Source organism: Pan troglodytes, chromosome 17 (assembly GCF_028858775.2).
Source record: "Pan troglodytes isolate AG18354 chromosome 17, NHGRI_mPanTro3-v2.0_pri, whole genome shotgun sequence".
NCBI lineage: Eukaryota > Metazoa > Chordata > Mammalia > Primates > Hominidae > Pan > Pan troglodytes.
This window is the reverse complement of record NC_072415.2, coordinates 39,741,594-39,768,302: the sequence shown is the minus strand read 5'-3', so window position 1 is coordinate 39,768,302 and position 26,709 is coordinate 39,741,594.

Here is a 26,709-nt window from a genome sequence, read left to right as displayed (position 1 = left end):
TAAAAATTGTGACATAACATATTGACTCCATGTTCAAAATAGAGCCCCTGCTGGAGCCAAGGGAAAGGTGGCATTATACATTCTATTTCCAGAATGTATAATGGCATCTATACATTCTATTGTATTCTATAATGCAATTCTATTGTATATATTGTATATATATAGTATATATTGTATATAATACAATTCTATTGTATTCTATAAAGTACATTCTATTGTATTCTATAATGCCACTATACGTTCTATTTCCAGAATGTATCCACTACTGTGAAAAAAATACACCACCCATTCATCTTCACCTCAACTATTTTTTTTTTTTGCAAATAGCACACATTAGCATCACATGGGTAGCTTTAAAACATGACTATCCTCCAAGCTTCACCCCTAGATATTTTAATTTAATAGTTTTGTGATGGTATCTAAGAAGCAGTATTTTTGTAAGCTTGTAGGATGATTTTACTGTGCAGTTGGGTTTAATAACTGGATTAGTACAAGAAAAGTGGATAATTTCCAGCTGCTATTTTTTCATTTACCAGAGTTCACTGATATACATTAATTTTTAATGTTGTACTTGACAGAAATATTATTTCTCTTTTTACTTTTTGGATTAAGTGTTTGAGCATTTAAGACTTAACCTTTCATTGCTCCAATATCAAAGATACTATAAGATTTACAAAGCGAAAGTAAACAAAGTTACAAATATCCATATAACGATTTTCTAGAAATTTAACATTTGCCATTTTAGTTTTATTTTTCAAGGTAGTAAACCACTTATGTTTAACAGACAACTACTGCCATTTAAGAAAAATGTAAGAAATAATACATTTACAAATGTTAGAATTTGTAATTTTTTTTTTAAATGAAAGAAGACAAATTAGAAATCCACTCACTTACATTCCTTTTTTTTTTTTTTTTCTATTAACACAGACATGACAAGTACTTTGTCTTTCGGCCTCATTTTATAGTATGGGTTGTAATCTCAGCACTTTAAAGAAAGAAATCAATCCCAGATTCCACAAATTCTAGATCAGGTCAGGCATACAACATTAGAGTATCTCTCAAAGTGGAACATACTTTGGAAAATAAAAATGTAGGTAAACACCTCCCTTCCCTAATAGAAATATTGACACATTGAAAGGATATTCACTGACTTTTAATGAAATATGTATTTGGAAAATTACATTTTAAAATTTAAGCAATAAAATTTATTAAATTCTAAAATGGGTTTCGTAGAAAGATTTAAAAAGTCTTTCTCTTGGACTTCAAAATGATACAGCCTTCTGAACCACATTAGACTCATTTTTAATTTCCATTGATTTTACGTTTTCAAGTGAGCATATTGTCAAAAACTTAAAATCAGTGAAGATGTGACCTGCCTAAAGAGCCCAGGTCTAATAGAGATGGATAGGTAAAAAGATGGTAACAAGAAAATACTGTCTGACAGCCTTACAAGAACTTAACAGAGAGTGCAAGGAAGTCCCAGGAACTTGTCATATATATTTCGCCTAGCAATTGGACTGGCATTAGTGTGTTCTTTTTGTTTTATTTTGTTTCACTCCATAATAAAATAATATTGGAAAGCCACTTAAATTAAAACATGATACTTTCAAAATTGTTTTCCAAAATATAAACTTTTTACCCCTTGTGTTTTAAGATATTAGATAATAAAATATTATTAAAACTGTCATTAGTATCATATTTTACTATATGGAAAAGTTTGTATGGCCAAATATCACATTCAAATAAGGCTTATAATGCCTCATAAATTGTTACTTTTAATGTGTTATCAATTTGAGTGATCTTTTATAATCTATTGGTATAGAAGTTCCTCTGTGGAATCTTAGTGTTGAATTCTGGATAATTGTTGCCATTTTTAAAAATAGGTATGTTGTTACTAAATCTATTTCCAGATAATGGATTATTTCAAAATTGGTTACATGGATACATTATTCTAATTGTGTTCACATTAAAGTCAAAAGCTAATTTGTAGTCAATTCCATTTAACAGGAAAAAAGAAAAACAAATTACAAACATGCAAATAAGCCATTTGGATCTTAATTGTACATTAGTGTAGACAGGTTTGTAAAAGCTCAGAAGATAACTTCTGCTTCGGCATGGACACCTCTAAACTGTATTTTCTCTTTTAATCTGTGATATAGCATAATGAGATAAAAGAAGGTGAGCTAATATAGCTAATATAACATCAATGGTGGAAAAACTTTACGTGACTATTCTATAAGGCAACATGCCTCTTGAAAAAATACTGCTAACACATTGTATACCTAAAAGAGTTACACCTTAATTATTTATCTTCTTCAAAGGTCATTCACCAAGTTTTTTATTGTAAAATTAGCTTAAGTCTGTGTTTTAAACTTTTTAATTTTCTTTTTACTTTCCTACCTCACTAATTCCTAATAAATGATTCTAAATTCATTTGTAGTACCTTTCTTAGTGAAGACATTTCTTCTTTCTTTAGACTATAAGACAGCGTACATACACCATACCATTCACCCTCAATAAAAATGTGTTGAATTTTGTGCACACACTTTCCACATAAGAAGTTACATGATGATGCCTGGCTTACCATAAATGTTCAAATTACCCGTATTAAATGTGTTTTGGACAACACCATACCATTTAATTTCTCCTACTCTAAAATTCTCTCATTCTCCAGGTACTCCTTTGTCTGCTCCCTAGACAATAGGCTATTTCTAGATTACTTGTATCTTCCTATAAAAGCTAAAACCTCTAAATGAAGAGCAGCAAACTCATGAATTTTCATATATTTATGAGCATTTTAAAATTATGTACAAAGTATAAATTTTATTAATATATTACTGACACATTAGACTATGCTAAGAAATTGCTTCCTCGAGGCAGTACCATGTGAATGACAGTGACAAGACTTGCCAAAGGAAAATGGACACTTACTTCTAATATTTCCCCAATGCCAAACAAAACAAAGCAAGCAGACAAAAATATCTCCGTCTCAAAGACATGTATTTCTCTTGCCACTTTATACAGAAATGGGCACTCATCTCGTTGTTGTAAACATTATCTTATAATTTAAAAAATTAATTGCCAAAACTGATGTCAATGGAGACAGCAGAATGATTTCTTCCTGTAGGTAGATAGGAAAGCAATGTTGCTGGAAAAAAAAAAAAAGAGCAAGTGAGAGATAAACATCTTGGGATTATGTTCTGTTGTTCTGATACCTTCCAGGTATGTGGCTTCAGAATGTTACTGAGCCTCATGGAAAATTGACAAAGTAATATCTTGAGTTTTGTGTAAATTAACTGAGACAGCATATGAGAAGAATATATCACATAGCTTATGCTCACTAAATGGCAACTACTCCTGTTTATCATGAAAGAATATTGAAATGTAAGAAAAGATCAATAGACACATGTATTAACAAGAATGTCTTTAACAACTATATGTACCATGTTAACATTGGAAAAAATAATAAATTTCATTAATATACATATTTTAATTTAGATCAGAAAGGATTTTCAAATTTAAGGATTAAGAATGTGAATGCCTTAATGAAGGTTTTAAAAATCTTTCTGTATATTTTCCTAATGCAATCTAAAATTGGAAGAAATTTCTGCCTGGTTTGATTTTGATAATTTTATCTAGGCTAATTGATTGCCTGTTAGTTATTCTACGTGTCTTACATATGTCTTAAGGTGCTAAAACTGCATGGCTTGTTCCTCTTTTTTTCTGTATTTTAACTTAATGATTTAGGCCACAGCAAGGAATAATTCTTTCAGATTTTCCTTTAGTTGAAGTATAGATAAAGTGTCCACTGTTTTTATAGCTTAAATGTCACAAATGGCAATGCACACACAATTTATGTCAGAGTTGGTGCTCAGTTTCGTTAGAGCCTTTGAAAAAGGAATTCCATAGTTTAGCAAACTCCACAGGTGATTCATACATTCTTATCTGTCATCTCCTCCAATTAAGCTGATACACTGACATTCACAGCTTTACTGAGTTACTACATGAGCAAATATGGAACAGAAGTAATCAGTTTTCTGTTTTAAACAAATGGTGTGTGAGAGAGAGCACATAGGAGACAGCGAGAGATGGAGAGAGAATGAGGACACTGAGAATGTAGTATAGTTACATCAATATCTTATCAGCCATGAAATTTTCATTGTTCCTTATCAATTTAACACAAGAACAATTTGTTTAAGTGCATGGGAAGTTTCATGTTAAATCATTACATGACTTAATTTATATGAGTTTGAAAGGATCATAATAAGAATATGGATATTTTAAGGTTTAAATAATTAAGTTATATTGCTAAAATTGTTGTTTCAAAGGAGTTCAATCATAAAAGATAAATATGCTAAATAAATAAGAACTAAATAAGCAAATACAGTGATGTTAACATTACATTCAGGATTAGTAAGTTGGACCCTAGAGTGTTAGCAGTATTGATATCTAGTTCTTCAAAACTAAGCTTTTAGTGTCTTGGAATTAGAACAAACTGAGTGAAAAAAGCATTGCCATTTCTTTTTTGTCTCTGAAAACCCAACATGAGCTCGTTTTTTCTTAGGCATGAAAGTGAGGAAAAGGTTCACCTACTGGAGGCTGGGGCTTTTTGATGTCAGATCACTCCACATGACACCACATTATATGTAGAACATAATGGGTGAGTTCAAAAAGACAACCTTAAATACCATGAAAAAGTCTTATTGTTTACTTTATGCAACATTGCTCAATGAAAGTTACTTTAATTGTAGTTTGTATGCATTAACACTGCTCTAAAAGAAAAAAACTTTCTGAAACATGTTCCTCCAAGATATAATATTTTTAATTTTCTCCATCAAAATGTGAATGTTACATGTTCTCTCTATTAATACTTTGTTGTCATTAAGTGAATATGGAATATATTTTGTACCATTTCTATTAAAATTAAGTAGCTAAAAAATGTTTCATGTACAAATTTTCCAAGTTGCTTTTGGTGAGCCATGTTAGTGATACAATCATCCCTGATGGCCAAAATAAAAACAATTCATCTGGAAGAATTAATACAAACAGAGGGAAAAGAGAAGATGCCCCAAGACTCGAATTAGACTCTTTCAATTCACTATAATTCCGGTACTAGAAATGAACTACTGTTGAGAAGCTATGTCTATCCCCATGACAACGTCTGTTTCTTCAGACACTAGAATCACTTATTATTCGTTATCTATGAGGGGCAACCATTTGCGGAACAATAAAGGGAAATTACTCCTTCCCTGCCTGCTATCATCAAGGCTTTGTATATGCATAACAATATTTTGAAAAAATCACAATTTTCTGACAAAAAATTGTCAGAAAGTTGTTTTGCTCTGCCCTTAGTTTTTTAGTATATTATCCACAAATCTAGCAGAGAATTTCCCTTCAGGAAAGCATTTTGGACTCCAAGTGAGCAAAGCGATTATGTATCACTTCATTCATGTATGTTTTATGGACCTTTTCCTGTAAACACATTTGTTTCCCTGTTTCTCTTGCCCTTTATGCTGCATGGCTCTTGATAGCAGGAATCATAGTTATTTCCAACAAGTTCTTTCAGAGGGCTTGCACAGAGTAGCTGCTGAATGAATAAATGCATAAGTGAATAAAAATAAAAGAAAACATATGTGTGTTTACCCCAAAATCCAAACTTTAAAAATAATTTACAATAGATTATTGCCTATTATTACCAATTCCATCCTATATTATTAAACTAATTTCAAAATACAATAATTTTATTTATTTTTCCCTATTGTTCATCTCCATTGGGAATAGAAGAGATAAAATAATGTTTTAAACAAGTATTTGCCAATTCTGTATAATTGTATGTCTCATTGCAGTAGAAAATGAGAGAATGAAATAGTGTTCATGAAGGTATATAATGTATCTGTAACTTTGCTGGATATCTTACATGCTATTAATATACCAGAAAAACATTAACATCATAAATCATAAAACAAAATATAAAAACATTAAAACATTAAATCATTAAATATTAAACATTAAAATAAAATAATAATAATAATCATAATAAATGGTGTTGGGAAAATTGGCTTGTCATATGTGGAAAGCTAAAACTGGATCCCTTTCTTACACCTTATACAAAAATTAACTCAAGATGGATTAAAGACTTAAATGTAAGACCAAACACCATAAAAACCCTAGAAGAAAACCTAGGCAATACAGTTCAGGACATAGGCATGGGCAAAGACTTCATGACTAAAACACCAAAAGCAATAGCAACAAAAGCCAAAATAGTCAAATGGGATCTAATTAAACTAAACAGATTCTGAGCAGCAAAAGAAACTATCATCAGAGTGAACAGGCAACCTACAGAATGGGAGAAAAATTTTACAATCTACCCATCTGACAAAGGGCTAATATCCAGAAGCCACAATTAACTTAAATTTACAAGAAAAAAACAACCCCATCAAAAAGTTGGCAAAGGATATGAACAGACACTTCTCAAAAGATGGCATTTATGCAGCCAACAGACACATGAAAAAAATGCTCATAATCACTGGTCATCAGAGAAATGCAAATCAAAACCACAATGAGATACCATCTCACACCTCTTAGAATGGTGATCATTAAAAAGTCAGGAAACAACAGATGCAGGAGAGGATGTGGAGAAATAGAAATGCTTTTACACTGTTGGTGGGAGTGTAAATTAGTTCAACCATTGTGGAAGACAGTGTGGCGACTCCTCAAGGATCTAGAAATAGAAATACCACTTGACCCAGCCATCACATTACTGGGTATATACTCAAAGGATTATAAATCATGCTGCTATAAAGACACATGTACACATATATTTATTGTGGCGCTATTCACAATAGCAAAGACTTGGAACCAACCCAAGTGTCCATCAATGATAGACTGGATTAAGAAAATGTGGCACATAGATACCATGGAATACTATGGAGCCATAAAAAGGATGAGTTCATGTCCTTTGCAGGGACATGGATGAAGCTGGAAAACATCATTCTAAGCAAACTATCACAAGGACAGAAAACCAAACACAGCATATTCTCACTCATAGGTGGGAGTTGAACAATGAGAACACATGGACACTGGATGCGGAACATCACACACTGGGGCCTGTCATGGGGTGGGGGACTAGGGGAGGGATAGCATTAGGATACCTAATGTAAATGACGAGTTGATGGGTGCAGCAAACCAACATGGCACATGTTTACCTATGTAACAAACCTGCACGTTGTGCACATGTATCCTAGAAGTTAAAGTATAATAATAAAAAAAACTCTATCAAAAAAATCAATAAATTAATGAATGATATTTATTTTACAAAATGAATTTGATGAAAAACGTTTGTATAGTTTTTTCTATATACGATGTGATTTTTAAAGAGTTCAATTATTAAAAGGCAGAAAAATGAAATAATTTTTTGTAAACATGTTTGAAAGATATATCTATACTGTTTATTGGACATATGGATTTTGGTTAGAATTAGGAAATATTTATATAGTTCTCAAAATATTTGGTTGGAATTAAAGAAAATCTCTTAAACTACATGCCTTTCTATCTGTGTCCTTAAATTTTGTGAATAGAAATGGATTTATTTCAAATTTTATATTCATTAATAATTAATTATATAATCTGTGGAAATTTAATGAAATTGACTAATAATTATATATTTTTAAATTGAATAAAATCTTTGTATCATTGATCATCTAAATAGCCAAAATTGTAATGACTATTCATAGAGTCATAAAAGATACATTAATTTTTTCTCATGAAAACGAGATGACTAAGATAGCAAAGGTTGATTCTGAAAAAAATTAGAAACATTAAAATAAGATTAATAAAAAGATGCTAGGGTCTCCATATACTATTATTTTTATAAATGCACAGATAGCATGCATGAGTAGTAAAAAATTCCAAAATAATAGTAACTTCTGTTAAAATGAAAAAAAGTTATAATAAATTATTCTATTTATATTCTATTATTATTATTTGATGATACTATTGCTACTTTTTATTAATGGCAGTGTTTTAAAAATACACAAAGATATAGTTTATACAGGAAAGAGAGTAGTATGGTAAAAATGAGGAAGAAGATTCTACCTAGCATTAGTATTCCAAATCAACAAAGCCTTGTACCCTTTCCTGTAAATGGCTAACTCTGTAATGTAAACAACTTTATCCCTGACTTTGCAACACTGACACCTACAAGTATGATAATCACATGGGGGAAATTATTGTTTTATCCACATGAATAGACTCACTGTAATCTTGGTAACCTAGTGATTTTTCTCTCCTTTAAATATCTACTGGCTCATTTAGTCAAGGAAACCTTTTTCTCTCAAAACAATTCATGTATATATGCATATATACATATATGTATATAAAGATACAACATACATATGTATATGTGTATATGTATATATACACGGAAGATATTTGGAAAGAAATCATGGTTTTGTAGAATGTGGCATCAAATGTCTGTTAGTGAAAAATTTAATATATGGCATATTTGCCATCAAAATAGCTTAAATTACAAAGGTCCTTGATGATATATTTTGTCCTAGTGCCTACTCAATGTATGTATAAAATAATCACAGTGTCAGATGGGATTTCAGTATGTTCCTATAAATTATTTTTCTTCACCAAAATGAGAGTCGTGGCAAAGTTGGTCAACAAGATGCCCTGTGTTTTAATTGCCTGTAGCTGTGTAACAACCATACCAATAAGTAATGATTTATGATAGCAATAGTTTATTCCTTCTCATAATCAGGTGGATTGGCTGGATTCAGCTGAACAATTTTGCTCCATGGGGAGGTGATTTGGGTGATTTGCATCACTCAAATGCTGAGCTGGACTAAAACAAAATCTAAACAGACTTCACGCACACGATTGGAGCCTTGTTATAAATATCTGGGAGGCTATAGCCCTGCGATCTCTACCTGTGTTCTCTGCATCTAGATAGCTTGGGTTCCTTAAATGTAGACTGTAATGCAAGAGAACACGCCCAGTTTGCAAGTGTTTATCAGGCTTCAATTTGTGTAATGCTTACTATTATTAAATTGTCTAAAGAAAGACACATAGCTAAACCTAAAGTTAATGCATAAAGGTACCATATAAAGCATAAATATCAGGGGAATGGTTCACTGTAAACAAATAGTTTTAATGGTTACAACAGTTTACTTTCACTGGTGTGTTACTACCTCAGTTGGTCAGTCACTCAATCAAAATCCATTAATTGTGTCTCCATGCTTAGGAGCACCTTTGTCTCTGAACCATTGCTTCTAAAATAGTGTCTGCAAAAGGCAATCCAACTATAAGAAAAAATGGTCTTCTGAGTCTCTTTTTTAACCCTTCTCATGTATGAGAACTCTAGAAAATTTGTTATTCCAAAACTTTAGTTTAAAGTAATAATGTAATGATTTTTTTTCAATATAAGGGAAGAACTATAAAACCAGACAGCACAGGTTAAAATCCCAACTGCCATTTCCCAGCTATGTGACCTTGGGCAATTCCTTTGAAATATCTCCATACAGTCATTTCCTCTTCCATAAAAATCTAATGTCTTATTTGGAAAATCTGAGTTAACATACATGTGATTATTAAAATAATACTTGGCAACTAGCTTTGGTGATGATAAAAATGAGCACGGGGATGATGATGAAGATGATGATGAAAACAGTGTTTTGGATGATAATGTGCATAAACACATACTGAGACTTCATCTCTCCTGATCAAAACTGCTGACAATGATTGGAAAATTTCCCATCCATTTTCAAATTTTACCATCTTTAGTATCATATAAATCTATGCATATGGATTTCAAAGTGAAACTAATTTTTCACATCCTTATTTGATTAATTTACCAAATATTTAATTGGTATAGAATTTCTGCAATTTAGCGGCCTGCCCTATCCCTTCCCTAAACATAAATGGCAACATTTTTCTACTGAACATAGTTTGCTTTCAGCTCTGGTAAAAACGAGCAATTTAAAAGTGAACTTCTCAAGGGAGTTTTCAGATTTCACAGTTATGCTGTAGACCGCTTGCCACATGAAACTATTTAATAACTTATAACTTAGAGAGTGGCTCCTGAGTCTGTATGTAGGGGTAACGTGGATACCTTTGATCCATTCATTTTCTAGTCTGAGGATACATTTAATGGCAGAAACATCTAAATACTCAAGGCACATATCTATTCATGTGGTAGATTTAATATAACCATTGAAAATATTAACTTGAAAATGAAAGCTTATAAACTGGTTTTACAACTTGTTTTTCTTCCTCAGATATCATAGTCAGTCATATCAAAATGTCATAATTTAAACCATAACAATGGTATCTTATGAAGGTTTATCCAGATTTCCATTTATGAATTAATTCATTTAAGGGAATTGTCTATAGGTAAAAGATTTGTTTATTTTAATTTTGTTTTATGTGGAATGTAAATTTCTCTCCTTAATAATGGGACTAGTGATATTTTAATAAATGTAATAAATGATTGAGGAGATGGAGGCCCAATTTTTCATGATGTGATTATTACTCATTGCATTCATGTACACAAATAAACATATATACCTATGTTCCCACAAAAATTAAAAGTAAAAAAATTAAATGAAGTAAACAAATTTTAGCTCTTGTTTAACTATATTTGACTCACTGAGACAGAGACTTTGTCTGTCTGTCGTCTATCCTCAGCATCTCACAGAGCCTAGCCACATGTTAAGCACTCACTAATTATTACTGAATAACGTGCCTACATGCTGCAAGACTCATTAGCCAACTATTTTTTCATCTATTTCTGTTTTCATTTTAATACTAATAAAATATAATAAACTGATAAATGATCACTTAAAGAATGAAGAATAAAGTAAAAATCACGAGGATCTGAGTAGTGGAAACTTCCACGTGGAAGGTTACACTGATGTTGAAAATTAATTGACATTTGAGGTAAGATTCTGAAATATTGGCATATGACCTACCCCTTGTGAGTTATTAAATGATGTAGATTTTCATATTTTAGTGATAAACAAGAATATCTTTCTAAAAATCTCTGCATTAAATTAGACTAACAAACAGTGCCTAAATTGATAAATGAGTAGCAACCATATTTTTACTGATTAATGATTATTTTATGAAACTTTAAAATGTAACCAACTTACCTCATTGATGATATCTAACAAATATTCCATTTGTGCATTTATATGTGGTCAATGTTGTGAATAACATTTTTGTACATGCTTAATGAGTTTTTCCCTTCACATTGCTTGAATGGCTGCAGCAGAAATTCTGTGAAGTTATATGTATTTATGATGATCCATATGAAATTGCATATGTGTGACCATTTTCAAGGTACAAAAATGAAAATTTCAAATGTTTTCACTAATATGTTGTCTATAAATTTTAAGGATTACTTCTAATCTTATAAGTATTATTTTGAGTTTGTGACAGCCAACGTATTATGAAATATAAGTTGATCAATTTTTTCAGCTTCAATAATTAAGAAAAATATAATTATAGATTATATATAATAATATATATACATACACATACACATATTATTCACATTTTAGATTGCTTCTTTGTCTTGTTTTCTTAACTGGAAACTGATCTCAGGCTGTCCTTTGAACTGATGACCTCACAATTGTCACAGTACTCTTTGCAGTAAAAAATAAGCAAGTGTTCTTTTATCTACTTCTGAAGCAGCAACTACTATGATGAGGACTATTATACATCATTCTTTTTAAGCAGAAATCATTCTCCACAGAAAAATGGAGGATGGCTATCTTTGCACTTTGCTTTGCTGATGTAATGTTAACGGCATTTAGTCACTGCTGATCTAGGTCACATTTGAATTAACTACTAGTTGTTGTGAGGCTCTGTGTACTTGCTTCTACAAATCCCTCGGCACAACTTACAACAACCTCCAATGCATTTCACAGTCCATTCTTGATGAAAAGTTCTTCTTTCCTTTTTAACTCTTATGTTATGAGCTAAGGAAAATGAATGGGAGTGTAGTCTTCTTCTTATTTTGTGGTTTACTTCTTACCAGGAGAGCTTCAGGATTTTGATATAAGTTAAATACGTGTCTCTCTGAATGGCTATTTTGGCCTTTGATACATGAAATGATTGTTTTAATAGAAAAATACCAAAATAATTGAGTTGGGTAGCTTACTGAATAATTCCAAAAAAATTACATATATATATATATTTACATATAAATACGTTGCACATTTTAATGTTAGTTATGTTTACCACAGAGATTAATATTTTTCTATAGTAATTACATCAATTTTACATTTAAAGTAATGTATTGCACTACTTGATTGCTATACAAAAAAGCTTTAACATAAAACATATTAAAATTGAATTATAAAATCTATATGATAGGTTTATATAAAACTGAAATTTAATATATTTCTTAAGCATTTACTCCAATAAATATGTATCAATGTACAAAAATGGTCTGGTAGGTGCTATAGCCTATGAGAAAGTGAAAAAAAATCCTCTACCTCTTATTTTTAAAAATACACTTTAAAAGGCAGATAAATGCACAAATAACCCGAATACAAGAAACAGGATGGTAAGAGTTATCACAGAAGCACAAACATCTACTTTAGCACAGAAGAGGGAAATAGTAATATCCACATAAAACAAATGTATCATAGAAGCCTCCCTGTGGAAAAAATAAAGTTGTCTCTATATTATTTGTATTATAAATTAATAAATATGTTTTATATGTGTACATCCTGAGAATAGAATTATATGGGTCCTATAAAACAAAATATCTTATTCCAGATGGTTGTGATATAGAAATTTCAGGATATACATGAGACTCATACTATATTATAAACACAAAATGACTGGAAAGTATAATAACTAGTTTTGAAGAAATTGCTACCCTATCATCAACCGCAGTGTTATCATTAAGAAACATCAGTCTTTTGGAGTGATATTTATCAATGACAAATGGCCCTGGTGGTTTTATTATTTTAAAAATAATACCTTTTTTGATATTCAGTAAAAGGTATGTGTGTATGTGTTCAGGAAGGAAGAGTTGCTATATTAAAATTTTTATAAATTATGGTGAGAAAAAATGACAGTATTCAAAGTGATGATCAATTTTTATAGTTTTAACAGAAAAATTATTTGCAAACAAACATAAAATGGAAATATTGTAAATCAATCCATTGGTATCCATAACATAAAATATATGTCAACAGTATACATTGTAAATATTGAATTTTAAAAATTATTCTCTGAAATTCTTTTCAAGCTGTCTTCAGAGGAAAACACAAATGTTACTCTTATCTTTTAGATAAGCTGTGTAAAAACATTTTTTATTATATATCTAATGCTAAATCTTTGTATATTTTCCATCTAAGCTGTAAATCAAAAGTGTACATTTCAGATTTCTATGCATCTCTACTGGTTTGAGAAGATGATCTTTTAATATTACATGTTATATTATTACCTCAAGCATTATTTATGAGTGTCCGGCTTTCATATGGAAATGGGTAGAAAGGAAAACAGGTGAAGAACATTAGAATTCTCACCCAAATGAGTTCACAATTCCAAAGGAGAAAGTTTTTATCAGCAGTTATAGAAACTGCTAAGGGGAAAAAAAAAATGACAAAGGAGCAGTTGAAGCAGGTGGGTTTGCCACTAAACAGATGGGCTTGGGAAGGAGTGCAGAGGAAAAGAAAAAATTATTTCAGACAGAGAGAAAAGGGTGAACATTAATCAGTATGCTATATCAAGTATACAGGATAGTGTGAAATGAGGTGTGAAGTTTGGAGTGGGTGGAGAAGACAAATATATAACACAAGGGCATACTTGAACTAAGTAGTTATGATATTTAGATTTCTCACTTGCATGTCATTGGAAGACCTCAAAATTCTTAAGAGCAGGCCTAAGGGATTGGTTACATATGCCTAAGAAAGAGTTGCATTTGTATTATTTCTTAATAATTTAAGAAACTGCTTTGTTTAAACATAAGAAACTGCAAACCTTAAAAAAACTGCTTTTCTTAAACCAATACTTTATGTTTGCCTGAAAATCTATCTCACAAGATTATGAGCTATATGAATAATGGTATTTAAAGAATGAAAATACTGTAGCTTGATATTTAGTTTTTATACTTCGTGTTTTACGTATATGTTTGTTTTCATTTGAGCTTTAAACCCAAATGCCACTATGGGTTAGGCAGTTTTCATTCATAGATAGAGAGGCTATTTGAAGCAATAATGTGGTAGGAGGCATTGGAACTAAATATCTTGGAATACTTTTTTTAAAGTATTCTGTCAACCCAACAAAAACAGGTATATTGACTGAATTTAGCCCATGAGGACTGAAAAAAATTGGGATGACAAAGTTAAAGTGCAAGATTAATTAATAATTTCAGAAATTTACTTAAATAACTTTGTTTTCAAAAAAAGATTGAAACATACACACTTGATAACATTATTAACCTCACTTTGTTGAATGTAAACATGGCTACATACAGCAACATTTACCATTCAATAATTTTCAACTTAACTCTTGTAAATACTTCTTCACTTTATGAGGAGCCATGGCCCAAATGGCAGCCACTCTTCTGTCAGTACACCAAACTCTTTTACCTTTTTATCCCTGCTTTGTACCTGTCTATCCAGAATGTGGTATAAATTTCCATGGCCAGGGGTTGACTCTTGAACTTGTTGGTTTAGCTAAGAATAATAGGACAAAATGACATAGTTCAGATCTGTGTCAATATAAAGTCATTGTTAGTTTCCATCACTATATATATATACATACACATATATATATACCTATATATACACACGCGTACATACGTATACATATATATGTAATGACAGTAGAAAGGCAAGCAAAATAAGAGATGAGAAATATAAACCATATTTAGCAACATGCCAGTGATTGATAACATTAGTGAAAATAGTTTCAATCAACTCTCAGGGCATGGGGGACTACCTATCAGCAGAGGCTCCTCGTCACTCTAGCCTCCACATTACCAAAAAGGAATTTCCTGATAATACAATTCTGATCACTTCAGTCCCCTGCTTAAAATACTTCAATGGCTTCCAATTACTCTCAGGATAAGATCCACTTACCTTAGAAAAATAAGCTAAGCATAAATACATCCACTCAACTGTGCCTCATTCTTTCTTGACTCTGGCCTTCTATGCATACTATTCTTTTGGGGCCGAATATTCTTAAATTCTTCTCTATTTTCTCCATGAAGACTCTCGTTAAAATACCACATTCTTTAGAGATGTTGCTGTTGTTATGTTTGTGTGTACGTGTGTTAATCTCTAAATTAGAAAAGATTCTCATTGATACAGTTTGGCTCGGTGTCCCAAATCTCATCTTGAATTTTACTCCCATAATTCCAATGTGTTGTGGGAGGGACCCAGTGGGAGAGACCCAGTGGGAGAGAATTTGAATCACGGGGATTGTATCCTCCGTACGGTTCTCATGGTAGTAAATAAGTCTCATGAGATGTGATGATTTTATCAGGGGCTTCTGCTTTTGCATCTTCCTCATTTTTCTCTTGCCACTGCCATGTAGGAAGTGTCTTTTGCCTCCCACCATGATTCTGAGTCCTCCCTAGACATGTGGAACTGTAAGTCCAATAAAACCTCTTTTCTTCCCAGTCCCAGGGATGTCTTTATCAGCAACATGAAAATAGACTAATACACTCATGATATTTGTACTCATTGGTTCTAAAATTTTATTTTTAATACCTGCCAAATTCTGCCACTTCATTTATATTAATTGTTTACAAAGTTGAGTTTAATTCTGCCACTTCATTTATATTAATTGTTTACAAAGTTGAGTTTTGAACAACATTGGTTCAAACTGTGTGTGTTCTACTTGTATGCAGATTTTTTTTCTTCTTTTTCCATTTTCTTTATTATTATTATTATTATTATTATACTTTAAGTTGTAGGGTACATGTGCACACGTGCAGGTTTGTTACGTATGTATACATGTGTCATGTTGGTGTGCTGCACCCATTAACTCGTCATTTACATTAGGCATACCTCCTAATGCTATCCCTCCCCCACTCCCCACCCCATGACAGGCCCTGGTGTGTGATGTTCCCCTTCCTGTGTCCAAGTGTTCTCATTATTCAATTCCCACCTGTGAGTGAGAACATACGGTGTTTAGTTTTTTGTCCTTGCGATAGTTTGCTCAGAATGATGGTTTCCAGCTTCATCCATGTCCCTATAAAGACATGAACTCATCCTTTTTTATGGCTGCATAGTATTTCATGGTGTCTACATGCCACATTTTCTTAATCCAGTCTATCATTGATGGACATTTCAGTTGGTTCCAAGTCTTTGCTATTGTGAATAGTGCCGCAGCAAACATATGTGTGCATGTGTCTTTATAGCAGCATGATTTATACTCCTTTGGGTATATACCCAGTAATGGGATGGCTGGGTCAAATGGTACTTCTAGTTCTAGATCCTTGAGGAATCACCACACTGTCTTCCACAATGGTTGAACTAGTTTACAGTCCCACCAACAGTGTAAAAGTGTTCCTATTTCTCCACATCCTCTCCAGCACCTGTTGTTTCCTGACTTTTTAATGATCGCCATTCTAACTGATGTGAGATGGTATCTCATTGTGGTTTTGATTTGCATTTCTCTGATGGGCAGTGATGATGAGCATTTTTTCATGTGTCTGTTGGCTGCATAAATGTCTTCTTTTGAGAAGTATCTGTTCATGTCCTTCGCCCACTTTTTGATGGGGTTGTTTGTTTTTTTCTTGTAAATTTGTTTGAGTTCTTTGTAGATTCTGAATATTAGCCCTTTGTCAGATGAGTAGATTGCAAAAATTTTCTTTCATTCTGTAGGTTGCCTGTTCACTCTGATGGTAGTTTCTTTTGCTGTGCAGAAGCTCTTGAGTTTAATTAGATCCCATTTGTCAATTTTGGCTTTTGTTGCCATTGCTTTTGGTGTTGTAGACATGAAGTCCTTGCCCATGCCTATGTCCTGAATGGTATTGTCTAGGTTTTCTTCTAGGGTTTTTATGGTTTTAGGTCTGATGTTTAAGTCTTTAATCCATCTTGAATTAATTTTTGTGTAAGGTGTAAGGAAGGGATCCAGTTTCAGCTTTCTACATATGGCTAGCCAGTTTTCCCAGCACCATTTATTAAATAGGGAATCCTTTCCCCATTGCTTGTTTTTGTCAGGTTTGTCAAAGATCAGATGGTTGTAGATGTGTGATATTATTTCTGAGGGCTCTGTTCTGTTCCATTGGTCTATATCTCTGTTTTGGTACCAGTACCATGCTGTTTTGGTTACTATAGCCTTGTAGTATAGTTTGAAGTCAGGTAGCGTGATGCCTCCAGCTTTGTTCTTCTGGCTTAAGATTGTCTTGGCAATGTGGGCCCTTTTTTGGTTCCATATGAACTTTATAGTAGATTTTTCCAATTCTGTGAAGAAAGTCATTGGTAGCTTGATGGGGATGGCATTGAATCTATAAATTACCTTGGGCAGTATGGCCATTTTCATGATATTGATTCTTCCTATCCATGAGCATGGAATGTTCTTCCATTTGTTTGTGTCCTCTTTTATTTCGTTGAGCAGTGGTTTGTAGTTCTCCTTGAAGAGGTCCTTCACATCTCTTGTAAGTTGGATTCCTGGGCATTTTATTCTCTTTGCAGCAATTGTGAATGGGAGTTCACTCATGATTTGGCTCTCTGTTTGTCTGTTATTGGTGTATAAGAATGCTTGTGACTTTTGCACATTAATTTTGTATCCTGAGACTGCTGAAGTTGCTTATCGGCTTAAGGAGATTTTGGGCTGAGACAACGAGGTTTTCAAAATATAAACTCATGTCATCTGCAAACAGGGACAATTTAACTTCCTCTTTTCCTAATTGAATACCCTTTATTTCTTTCTCCTGCCTGATTGCCCTGGCCAGAACTTCCAACACTATGTTGAATAGGAGTGGTGAGGTAGACTTTTTAAATAAATATATTGGAAAATTTTATTGAGATTTGCAACAATTTGAAAAAACTTGCAAACTAATCACGTAGTATAGAAATATAAAAAAAATTAAATGTATATTATGAATGCATAAAATATACGTAGATAATGGTTTATCATTTGTTAACATAAAATATACACAACTCTATTACAAAGAGTTAGAATTTACCAAAATGAATGCATACAAACACAAACCATACATGGTGCCATTCACAGAAGAAAAAATGTAAACAAATATTAAGATGCAGTATTAATTATAACTGCATATAATTAATTGTAGGATATAACATACCACGGTAATAATTTTGTAGCCAGCTCCTGTTGCTATTGCAATTACTTCAAGTGTGAATATACACTTAAAACTCCATGTGATGCTGATCGTCTCTGCAAGAGTCGCTCATCTCTCCAATGAATTGCATATTACAGTAAAAAGTGATCTCTTACAGTTCTTGCGTATTTTTTATCATGCTTTGTCCAATACCACAAACCTTGAATAATGCCAGGGGACTCATATGAAGTACATCTAGTGTTGCCTGGAGGTGCCCTCAAGAAACAAAATCATGACATTGCAGGAAAAAGTTGAATTGCTTGATGTGTACCATGGATTGAGGTCTGCCGCGGCAGTTCCCCATCATTTAAAAATACATGAATCCAGCATAAAGACCTTTGTAAATCAAAGAAGAGGAAATTTGTGAAGGCTTGCTGCTGCTACACCAGCAGGCACAAAACCTGCACTTTTTGTGAAACACCTGTTTGTGTTATATTGAAAATGCAACATTTATGTGGGTATAATATTACTATAAGTAAGGCATACCTATAAACTCTAATATGATTCAAGAAAAAGAAAGTGCATTATATAACAAAGCAAATGGAAGTTGAAAGATCTAAACCTGGAGAATTCACTACCAGCAAAGGCTGGTTTGATAATTTTGGAAAGAGGTTTGGCTTCAAAAATGTCAAGGTAACAGGAGAACCAAGAGGGAGCAAGAGAGTTCCCGGATGCCATTAAGAAAATCATTGAGGAGAAAGGATATCTGCCTGAAGAGGTTTTGAATTGCAGACAAAAATGCCCTATTCTGGAAAAAAAACAATAAAACACCACAAAGGGTATTTAGTAGTAAGAAATAGAAGGAGTACCAGGATTTAAGGGAGGAAGGGATAGTTTATGCAAATGCAGTTGAATTTACCATCAGCAACGCTCTTATCTATAGAGCTGCTAACCCCTGAGCCTTGAAGGGAAAAGATAACCAGCTGTCAGTCTTTTGGTTTCACAACAAGAAGGCCTGGACAAGTGCCCTTTTTTCTGGATTGGTTCCTTTGCTTTGTCCTCGAATTCAGAAAATACCTTGCCACTAAGGATCTGCATTTTAAAGTGCCTTTGATATTGAACAATGCCCATGGACACAGAGAACCCTGTGAACTCAGTATTAAAGATGTCAAAGTGGTCAACTTGCCCCACACCAAATATATATATATGTATTTCAGCCTTGAAATGAGGTGGTAATAAGGACCTTTAAGTCTCATTACACATTGTACTTTATGGAAAGGATTATCAATGCTATGAAAGAGAACTCAGAGAATGTTATGAGAGTCTGGAAGGACTACATTATTGAAGATGCCAACATTGTTATACAAAAAGCCATAAAAGCCATTAAGCCTGAAACAATAAATTCCTGCAGGAAAAACTGTTTCCAGATGTTGTGCATGACTTCACAGGATTTATGACAGAGCCAATTAAGGAAATCATAAAAGAGATCATCGATATGGCAAAACAAACAAACAAAAAAACCCACAAAAGGAGGTGTGGGGATGGTGAAGGGTTTTGATATATGGACCTTGGAGAAATCTAAGAGCTAGTAGGCAGCACACTAGAAGAATAACAGAAGGTGACTTGAAGGAAATGGGCATTTCCAATCCAGTGCCAGATAATGAGGAAGAAGATGTAGAAGCAGCAGGGCCAGAAAACAAGTTGACATTCAGTAATCTGGGAAAAGGGTTCCAATCATTCAAGATTGCGTTTGACTTCTTTTATGACATGAGTCCTTCTATGATATGGGCACTGAACCTAAAGCAAACAGTGGAAGAAAGATGGCCATCATATAAAAACATTTTTAGAGAAATAGAAAAGCAAAAAAAAAAAAAACAGACAGAAATTGCTATGTATTTTCATTAATTACACTGACTGTGCCTCTCCTACCTTCCCTTTGACATCTCCGACCTCTTCAGCCTCTGATACCCCTGAGACAAGTCCAACCCCTTCCCTTCCTCTTTCCCCTCAGCCTACTCAATGTGAAGATGACAAGGATGGAGACATGATAATCCACTTCCACTTAGTGAATACTAAATATATTTTCTCTTTTGTTATAATTTTCTTAATAATGTTTACTTTTCTCTGACTTACTTTTCAGAATATAGTATATAATCCCTATGTCATACAAAATATGTGTTAATTGACTGGTTATATAATTGGTAAGGCTTCTGGTAAACAACAGTCTTTAACAGAAGGCTGGAATAAATATTATATCAAACTGTGGGAAATCCATAAGAGACTGAGAAATTAATAAATAATTTTTGGTTAAATTTATTAAATCATTGCATAATTCCTATAAAATATTTTTATCCTTAATTTCTATAATGTAGTGGAAATAATAAAGGCTTGAGAATGACAATCCCTGCTTCTCTATGTGAACAAAAACTTGATCACATACCTGACTTTTCTAAATCTAATTCCATTAGTAAATTACATGATACTAATGCCCATTTAAGGGCATAGTCTGAATTAAAGAAATGAGGTAATTGTCATATGCCTACCACAACGTAGGCACTTAATATAAATGTTACTTTGAATAATATTTCTTATGTTATCAACTGCTTTATACTGGTTTTGTTCCCAATAATCTCCTGGCTATTTTTCTATCTCAGTTTGACCTAATCTCTCAATAATATCCATATTATTATAATATGTATCCATATTACACATTGTTCCATGTAGACTAACATGTAAACACTCAGTTCCCATTACCAGCAGATAAAGTACAAAATTGGTAATTTTTAATTTTTTGTTTATTCAACAAGGATTAATTTGAAAACCTACCAAATGCCAAGGGATGTCTAGGCTCTGGAGATAGTAATTAACAATTGTTGATAAATTACATAAAGAAAAATAAAGCAGGAACAGAGAAAGGGTAGAGCTTTGTTCCAATGTGGAATTTTGTTTTGGGTTACACTTTTAAATAACTAGAGAAAGCCTTTCTGAAAAGGCGGCACTTTATCAAAGACCTGCATGTATCTGAAAGGAAGAGGAAATAGAAAATTCAAGGCCCTAAGGCCGGAAGGTCATATTTAGATAATAATAAGCTTGGTACAGAAAAAGGAAAGGTCACGACACAGGACAAAAGTAAAATAATAATAACAAGAAGACTAGGTAATGTAGGGTTTGCTTAAACTTAAGAGTAAGATAGTAATCCACCGGAGAATAAGAAGATAGAAGGATAGGAGATGACTTGGGGATATGGACAGAAAATTTGAGAGCAAAACAGTGATTTGATATATGTGTGAAGAATAGACTGTAGAGGCAGAATCAGAAGATTGATGAAGGAACCAGAAGAGTGATGAAGGGGCTATCACAACAATACAGAAAAAAAGATAATGATGGCTTGGCCCAGGATGGTCGATGTGGAGGTGGTGAGACACAGAGAGTCTGAAGGTAGAACCAACAGAATTAACTAATAAATCACACAGGATATCTGAAAGTGAGGCATCAGTAGTTGGCAGGCACAGATGTAAGCTCTAAGGTCTCTATTCAAGAAAATAAATCCAGCCCAACTCTGAAAAATATAATTAGCTCGTGGTTTCCAACTGCTAGTTCCTTTGGGGTTTGCTTCAGCTTTCAAGCCAAGGTCATGCTATTCTCAGGGTGGTCCCACCTAAGTAAGAACAATAGCTGTGTAAGATGATGTTGCCATGGGCACATTTTACTTAGAATAGCTCCCAGTGAAAAACTGAGTGAATTGTGCAGGGACTTAATCATTTGCTCTGGATCTTCTCATTGGTGGATAGCAACTGTCAAATTAAAAGCATGACGTCCAATAGTTCCCCCTACCAAATCATGCTTCCTCCCTTTACCTTTCACAGATGTCACCCCTCACAAGTCATTTGTACTCGTATGTCAATTTCTGAAACTAGAATTTTCAGATTTTAAGAAAACAGCATGTCCTAAGGAATTATTTCTTTCTGATGATCAAATTATCTCATTTAGCTTAGAATTTTTTGAGAGGAAAAGTACAGCATTCCAATATGTGCATCAAATGTACTACAGAGATGAAGACTCAACTTCCCTTTGGGGCATAAGCATCTGCATATATTCCCTGAGTCCTGTATTGTCCAAAACTCTAGATAAACTTTGCTTGAACAAAAAACATGACATCTCATGAAGTCTACTTATCTTAATGCCAGAATTTGATGAAAGAGAGAACAAATTCCTTTTCTTTCATGTAAATGTTTTAAAAATGTTTGAAATCAGCTATCCCAATTACCTATGTCTTTCCTCCTTTTAAGTTAAGTATTCTGAAGTTTTTTTTTTCTTTCTTTTGATATTGTTGTTCTATTTGATGTGGGAAAGAAAAAATACTGGACGTCGGAATTCAATCAATTGAAATATCTTCAAATATATGGACTGTGTAATGAGAGATTACTTTATAGCTAAAAAGTAAAATGTAGAAAATAATAGTGTTAGCAGTTACACAAATTTCCTATTTTTATAATATTACATATGACTAAGTATCATAATATTTCAATGTAATTCTATATAATTGTGTCTATATGTGTACTCATATGTGTATGTGGCTTTATTATCTGTATCTGAAATAATATTTCTTAGGTTATCATGTAGTAAAAATAACATTGAATTTGAAAATGAAAACCTGATAAAAAGCATTCCAAAAATTCACATGGAACCACAGCTCCCAAATAGCCAAAGAAATCTTGAGAAAAAAAAAATCTGAAGTTTTCGTTCTACCTGAATTCAGAATATACTACAAAGCTACAGTAATTTAAGAAAGCATATTACTGGTATAAAAACAGGTAAATGGACCAATGAAACAGGATAACGACGCTAGAATAAACTCACATATTTATGTTCAGTTTATTTTTTATCAAGATGCCAGGAAAACACAGTTGATAGTTTCTTCAAAAAATGGTGTTGAGAAAAGTGAAAATCCACATACAGAATGAAATTAGATCCTTATCTCACACCATACACAAAAATCAACTTGAGATGGATTAAAGTTTTAAACATAAGACATTAAACTGTAAAACTACTAGAAGAAACATAAGAAAAAAGCTCTCTGACATTTGGTCTGGGCAATAAATTTTGGGGTATGACCCCAAAAGCACAGGCAACAAAAGCAAAAATAGACAAACAGATTTACATCAAACTAAAAATCTTCTGCACTGCAAAGGAAACAATCGACAGAGTGAAGAGACAACCTATGAAATGGGAGAATTTTCAAATCATTTGATAAGGGGTTAATATCAAAAATTTGTAAGGAACTCAATCAACTCAATAGGAAACATAAATAACCCAATTAAAATTTGGCAAAAGACTTAAATAGACATTTCTCAAAAAAAGACATACAAATGTATGTGAAAAAATGCTCAACATTCCTAACCTTTAGAGAAACTCAAATTAAAACAATGAGATATCACCTCACACTTATTGTAATGGCTGTTATGAAAAAGACAAAAAAGAACAAATACTGTTTAGGATGTAGAGAAAAGGAACTCTTATACACTGTTGGTAGGAATATTAGCTAGTAACAGCCACGATGGAGAACATTATGGGGGTTCCTCAAACAACTACAAACAGAACTATCATGTAATTTAGTAAAACCACAACCGAGCATTTATTCAAAGAAAAAGAAATCGGTATATCAAAGAAATGTCTGCACTTTCATGTTTATTGTTATCTATAACATTTGTAGATATAACACATATCACAAATGTATATGTGATACACACACACAGATGCAAGTATATTATTCACCTTTAAAACAATTTCAAAAAGAAGGAAGTCTTGCCATTTGAGATAACATGAATGAACCTGGAGTGCATTATGTAAAGTGGAATAAGCCACACATAAAGAAAAATACTACATGATATCACTTATATGTGGAGTCTAAAAAAGTTGAACTCATGAAAGCAGAAATTAGAATGTTTGTTATCAGGGGCTGGGGAAATGTTGGTCAAAGTATACGAAATTTCAGATAGGAGGAATAAGTTCAAGAGATCTATTGTACAACATGGTATCTATGGTTAATAACATGTATTGTATTCTGAAAATTGCTGAGAGTAGAATTTAAGTGTTCTTTCCACAAACAATAATAAGTATGTGAGGTAATATGTTAATCGACTCAACTGAGCCAGTCCACATTGTGTACATATTTCAAAATATTATGTGTACATGATTAATACAATTTTTATTTGTGAATTAAAAATAAAGTCAACATAAATAAATAAATACATAAATAAATTAATAAGACAGAAACATGAATTCCAAGTTCTGACTTTGCTAATTTTTATGGACTTAACAGAGGCAAGTCATGCTTGCTTAACTCTAGTTACTTATTTTGAAAAAGTGGAATAATAGATGTAAACCTTTCATAAACTATATAAATATATAAGCATATAAGTTATTGTTGACTTATCAGTTTTTATGTCTGATTGGTTAGCTAATCTATTATAATATTCAGGTATTAAATCACGTTTTCTGTCTGATTCAATTAGCAGTTATCTACGTAGTTTAAAAGGCGTAAATCACCCACCTCATTTTCAAGTGAATTGATTTCTTGAAGATAAACTTGTAAACAGTCAATCTAATTGATCTTGGAGAACTTGCCTACAGTACTGTCTAAAGGCAGAGTATGCTTAGCATGTGTTTGTCCATTTATTCATTTCACAAGCAATCATTCAATGTTCATTGTCTTTTAGAAGACATGTGCTAAATCTAAACCAATGCCCAATACTGTGGTATTCTGGTAAAAGATAAACCAAGGTTATTGCTTGAAACTTTCACTCTAATTAACTAAAAAAACAGAAATAATAGTAAATTACAAATGTGTGTATTCAAGATATTTTAAATACAAAGATATAATTCTACTCATTTATGTTGTTATACAATTATCATTTTTTTGTACTTCAAGCATCATTTCTAGAAAACACTAAGACCTCTTATTTTTTATTTCTCTCCAATTTGATTTGTTATATAATGGAATGTCATTAATGTAAATTAAAAACTGAAGCTATATATGTGCATATATATATAAACATATTTTCTCTAAAGCTTCATTAATTTCCGACTAATTGAAGCTGTAACACTGTCTTCAGAGTAGGGTCATATGATAAAGAATTTACTGTAACACTTTGGTGTAATTTTAAACAACTAGATTAATTTATCTATTCATCCATCATTCCTTCATTCAATATATGTTTTGTTTTCTTCTCTGTGTCAGCTCAATTCCTCAGAATATAAAATGTGCTTAATACCACTTTGTCTTCCCTTTCTGAAAATTCTTACCTTGGAGAGAGAAGAGACAAAATTTGAGGGATGGCAGGTTTTCTTTTTTTATTTTTTCTGTGTGTGTGATTTTGGGTTGGTCCTAAAAGTAGAGCCATGTAAGAGGAGAGTTCCTTAGGTTCTCCATTTGGTTTCTAAGCTTCTTCATATATTGTTTATTGAAAGCTGGCCATTGAAATCTGAATGTGATGTGATCCTAACTCATTTTTCCAGACTAGAGTGTATTCTCTTGGGATGAAATAAAATTGATGCTTTCTGGTATGATTCTGCCACTGGAGGCAGCTCTAGATGAGAAATAAATTCTCTAGGCATCTATGGATTCCCTGTGGCTCTTACATTTATGAGTGTACACTCATTTGTTCAGACATTTCTGGATTTCTTAGAAGACAGCACAGCAGTGTAAAATGATTCTTAAACTTATCCTCGTGTAATGCCTATGTAAGCTGGTGGTTTAAGAATTTTGGAAACAATTAGAGAAATCAACCTTTCTTATACAATATAAAAATAGTGACATAATAAATATAATAAAAAACCCTCCAGATTGATAGTCCATTAATTAAAAAGTCCTTTTTATTTTCCTTAGCATTACTGCAATTTCTTATACACCAATAATCTCATTTTATGTAAAATAACAGTTCAGTCTCTCAAGCCAAACTGAAATATAAAATCCTATTTCACAAACCAGAAAATGTTTACCAACCTCCCGGGTGAAAGAGCTATATATTTTCAATACATTGTCATTAAGGAAAGTTGCCACACATATACAGCTCGAATGTTTGTACCATTTTAGCTTGGATTTATTACTAATTTTAATGAGACTTTGTGTAATCAGAATAATGCCAAGGTATAAACTGAATATATTTCTGTAATGAAAATCGAGATAATGATTATGGCTTCTGATGCATTTAATGTGATAAAGCCAATAATGAGTAATTTTGTAGGCAATTACTTTACAAAATACTTTTATTATGCATTATCATATAGAATATTTGTTGAAATAAAACAAGTGCATTACCAATATCAATGCTGTTGTGTAAACAATATGCGGCACAATATGGTATAACATTTTAAAACTAAAATAATAAGACTACTGTTGGTTTACTTTAATCTTAATGTTCTCTAAACAGTTCTGAAATCTAAGG